The following is a 5,272-nucleotide window of genomic DNA, read 5'->3' as shown; positions in this document are numbered from 1 at the left end:
CACCGTTGTATGGGTAATGTCATGAAATTTCTCTGCCCCTACGTAAAGGGTTTTCTACTTTATATCATGTCATGGATATTGTGCTCTGCTTGTCCTTGGGAAGGATATACCCCTGAAATATGTGATTAAACACATTTTCCTTTCCATTGTTTTGTTTAATCTGATAATTGCATTTTCTGTTCCATTATTTTGTTTAACCTTTCTTGTAATCTAGCTTAACTAACCAGTGATAATTTCCTCCTTAGGTAAGCACCTCGTGGCACCACTCTGTCTGTAAGACCCTGTTACTTTATAGATGACATTCCAGTAACCACCGACGGATGAGAACTTTGCCTATTTGGTCCGCCTTGTTCAACGAGCAGGAAATAGTTCTCTTCGTCCCTCGCCCTTGGTACCAATGTTGTTGCCGACATAACCGACATACTATCCTCTGACATGCCTTGCTTACATGATCGTGCAAGACGTCACCACCCTTCCTGCTTTTAACCCACATGGTCGACCCATAACCCACAGTTCCATAGGATCGAAACCTGACTCTCCTATAAACCCACTGTTCCCACGATTCTTCCTCGCACGTGGCCTCGTAAGTAATTCACGAGCCACCTTCCGAGAGATCATCAATTCTGTTATCAGACACAACACTTATTCCCATAGCTCTTAACCACTCTCACATTCTGTTTCAGGCAATGAACGATTGCCTATCTGCTTGAAACTTCTTATTACACATTCTTACTCTACTCTCGATGACTTTCTTGAAAGTCCACTCGAGAGATGCCTTTATATCTCGTTCACTAAGAAAGCCCCTAGGTACCTAACATGTGTTGAACTCCATCCTTCCCGAGTTTTTCCACTTAAACTTTCCATAAGTATGATGGAGATCCTGAAGAAAGGGTGATGACTTCATCATGATGATCCGAAGCTGAGAAATGAAGATATCAACGTAATGGATCGTCCTCTTCGAGAAGAGCAACTAGGACCAAGAAAGACTCCTTAGAATTTCGTAACCAGAACTTTCCCCCTTACTCCACCTCTTAAATCTCGGGACCATATTTCTTGTAGTGGAGAGGAATTGTGGCGCCCAGATAATTAGGATACAGTAATTCCCTGCTAATGGGGCCACGTTACCATGATCACTATTGTTAATTTCCCGATGATTCAATCCCGTTCAAATTCAAAATTCAAAATCAAGGCAAACAATAAAAATTTTCAAACAGTAAAACTAAAATGTTCAAAATGGGACAAATAAATCCTAAGTAATAATGGTGGAGAAACCACACTTTTATAAAATGTGTAAATACTCTAAAATGAGCAAAACAGCAGCTAAAACCAGTAATTAAATGCTTTTTATAATATATAAAATATTAAACTAATTTATTTGGGGGCCCAAGTTATTGTGGCATTAGAATAAGTAGTAATAGTATTTTAGGAACTTAATTAGTATTTTATAAAACTATAGTAAATAGAAAGTGAAATAAAATAGTAAAAAGGAAATAGATAAAAGAAAAACAAACCAAAAAAATAAAAATAAAGGAAAGCCCCCCCAATGGGCCACGGCCCAGCTGGCCTCTAGACCCACCAGGCCGGTCCAGTCGGCCTAGCTGCCCCCCACCTGCGCCCTAACCCTAGCTCGTTGCTCGCCTCGACCCACACGACCCCTCCCCCGCACTTCCCCCTGATCCCCATCTCTCCCCTCGTTCCTCTCCACCTCGCATCACACGCATCGTGCTTGGGACAGGAGCTCCCTGCGCCCGATCCCCTGGCCAACCACGACGCCTCCGACGTGTCTCCCTCTGCTTCTCCTGCTGCAGAGCATCGCCGCCACCGCGAGCCCCCCCTCCACCGTCACGTCTCCTCCGCCCTGTCCGCCATCTTCCTTCATAGAGCACCGCCCCCAGGAAAGGAGTGTCGCGCTCGCGCGACCCACCAACGTCGTCGTCTTCCCCGCTCCGTCAAGGCCGCCACCCGCCGGCACCGAAGGCTGCCCCACGGCACAGCCTCCTCCTCGCGGCTCCTCTTCGTCCGCACCTCTGTTTCACCCTCGCGTCTGCCGGCCCGTCTGGCCGACGTACCTCGCTGGCAGGGTCCCGCCGGCCTCCCTGAGCGCTTCCCCGACACGCCCCGAGCTCGCCCCTGTGCTCCATGTGAGAAACCACGACGATTCCCCTTCGCCCCCTGTTTTCCCTTCTTCTAAGATGTCGTAGTGCCGTGCACGCCTTCCCTGTGCTCACGCCGACCGCGCCCGCCGCATGCGCGAGCTCTGCCCTGCCACCCATGCTCTGCTGCCTCTTGCCACGCCGGCCCTCGCCAAGCCGCAGCAGCCCGCCCGCGCAGCCCGTGCCTGCTGACTGCCTCGCGTTGCTCCAACGCACCTACTCCGGCAGCCGCCCACGCCCCCACGGATGTCGACTCCGGCCAAGTCCGGCCGCCCCGCGACCATCGGTCGACGTGGTCGACCACCAGCTACCCATCGGTCCAATTCGCGCATCGAACCGATGCCCATAGCGCAAGCCCGGCGGGTTCCTGCGTTGCTGGCGTAGCCGGCGCACTGTAACTCCTCGTCGGCGTTAACCACGGTGACATGGACGTCATTAACCCCCTAACCAAATCCCTAATAGCCACTGACATCAGACCCCACAGTCCTAATTAATCTCACTGGTTTTATTTAAAAGTATGTTAAACAAATCACTCAATGACACTTGGGCCCCACTGGGCCCTTTAACCAGTCAAACTATTGACTGGGACTAGCCCAGTCAATGGTAGGTGGGACCCTGTGGCCCACTTTGACCAGTCACAGGGACCAGTCAACTGCTGACTGAGTAGTCAACTGGGACCCACTGTCATCCTCGTAGTGTACCCGCGAGTGACTAAAGTCGGGTCGGCTCATAGAGTACCCGTGAGTGATTCACGGATTGGGACCAAAAGGACATTAGTCCCGATAGCCCTCTGAGTGGATCTTTGTGGCGGAGCGACATGGAAGGTTAAGACCACCTAGGTGAGAGGTGAGCCTGGCCCTAGTCGGCGTCCGCGGTTACTTCAAAATAACATACTTAACGAGATCTTGGTATTTGATCCGAGTTTGGCCACTAGCCTATATGCACTAACCAACTACACGGGAACATTTATGGGCACTCGATGTCGTGGTATCAGCCGAAGCCTTCTTGACATCAGCGACCGAGCGGCGCGCGCCGGATTGGACTGGAACGCCTGATCTTGTATTAGGGAGGCTAGGTCTGCTTCCGGCCACGTACGCAACATGCAGGTGTGCAATGGGCGATGGGCCCAGTCCCCTGCGCATAGGATTTAGACCAGCGTGCTGACCTCTCTGTTCTGTCTATGTAGGGCTACGACGTGTTGATCTTCCGAGGCTGGGCATGACCCAGGAAAGTGTGTCCAGCCAGAGGGATCGAGCATGTTGGGTTATGTGGTGCACCCCTGCAAGGAAGTTTATCTATTCGAATAGACGTGTCCCTCGGTAAAAGGATGACCCGGAGTTGTACCTCGATCTTATGACAACCAAAACCGGACACTTAATAAAACACACCCTTCCAAGTGCCAGATACAACCTCGGTGATCGCTCTCTCACACGGCGATGAGGAGAGGATCACTGGGTAGGATTATTGTATGTGATGATACTTGGTTAACTTACCATCTACTCTCTTCTACTGCTTCAAGATGGAGGCTGCCAGAAGCGTAGTCTTCGATAGGACTAGCTATCCCCCTCTTATTCTGGCATTCTGCAGTTCAGTTCACATATACTACCCCTTTCATTGATACCGATGCATATGTTGTGTAGTTCCTTGCTTGCGAGTACTTTAGATGAGTACTCACGGTTGCTTTGCTCCTCCATTTTCCCCCTTTCTATACATGGTTGTTGCGACCATATGTTGGAGCCCAGGAGCCAGACGCCACCCATGATGACTCCTACTATACTGGAGGTGACTACTACTACGTGCAGACCGTCGACAACGACCAGGAGTAGTTTAGGAGGATCCCAGGCAATAGGCCTATGCCTCTTTCGATCTGTATCCCAGTTTGTGCTAGCCATCTTATGGCAACTTGTTTAACTTATGTCTGTACTCAGATATTTTTGCTTCTGCTGACTCTTGTGCTTTCGAGCTTATGTATTTGACCCCTCTAGGCCCCTGGCTTGTAATATAAAGTTTGTTTTGATGACTTATAGATTTTTGCAATAAGTATGTGAGTTCTTCATGACTAATGTTGAGTCCATGGATTATACGCACTCTCACCCTTCCACCATTGCTAGCCTCTCTAGTGCCATGAAAACTTTCATCGGTACCATACACCCACCATATACCTTCCTCAAAACAACCAAAATACCTACCTTATGGCATTTACATAGCCATTCCGAGATATATTGCCATGCAACTTTCCACTATTTCGTTTATTATGACACGTTCGATCATTGTCATATTGCTTTGCATGATCATGTAGTTGACATTGTATTTCTGGCAAAGCCACCTTTCATCATTTTTATACATGTCGCTCTTGAGTCATTGCACATCCTGGTACACCGCCGGAGGCATTCATATAGAGTCATATTTTGTTCTATTATCGAGTTGTAATTTTTGAGTTGTAAGTAAATAAAAGTGTGAGGATCATCATTATTAGAGCATTGTCCCATGTGAGGAAATAAGAAAAGAAGAGAGAAGGCCCCCAAAAAAGAGAAGGCCCAAAAAAGAGAGAAAAAGAGAGAAGGGGCACTGTTACTATCCTTTTTCCACACTTGTGCTTCAAAGTAGAACCATGATCTTCATGATAGAGAGTATCCTATGTTGTCACTTTCACATGCTAGTGGGAATTTTTCATTATATAACTTGGCTTGTATATTCCAACGATGGGCTTCCTCAAATTACCCTAGGTCTTCATGAGCAAGCAAGTTGGATGCACACCCACTTAGTTTTCTTTTGAGCTTTCATAAACTTATAGCTCTAGTGCATCTGTTGCATGGTAATCCCTACTCACTCACATTGATATCTATTGATGGGCATCTCCATAGCTCGTTGATATGCCTAGTTGAGGTGAGACTATCTCCCTCTTTTGTCTTCTCCACAACCACCATATTCTATTCCACCTATAGTGTTATGTCCATGGCTCACACTCATGTATTGCATGAAAGTTGAAAAAGTTTGAGAACATCAAACATATGAAACAATTGCTTGGCTTGTCATTGGGGTTGTGCATGATTTGAATATTTTGTGTGATGAAGATGGAGCATAGCCAGACTATATGATTTCGTAGGGATAAGCTTTCT

General features: G+C 47.7%; 1 long non-coding RNA gene across 1 annotated transcript; it reads left to right on the top strand.

The window, feature by feature from the left end:
- The first annotated feature begins 1,665 nt into the window (after nucleotides 1-1,665).
- LOC147979616 (uncharacterized) lies at nucleotides 1,666-4,082 on the top strand. The gene is made up of 2 exons (XR_015618860.1): nucleotides 1,666-2,141; nucleotides 3,340-4,082. It is a non-coding gene; the product is annotated as an uncharacterized LOC147979616 (long non-coding RNA).
- The last annotated feature ends 1,190 nt before the right edge of the window (nucleotides 4,083-5,272 follow it).

This window comes from Triticum urartu, chromosome 3A, assembly GCF_056163025.1.
Source record: "Triticum urartu cultivar PI428250 chromosome 3A, HENAU_Tu73, whole genome shotgun sequence".
Lineage (NCBI taxonomy): Eukaryota > Viridiplantae > Streptophyta > Magnoliopsida > Poales > Poaceae > Triticum > Triticum urartu.
Note: the sequence above shows the minus strand (reverse complement) of the source record. Positions and strands in the feature narration are given on the sequence as shown.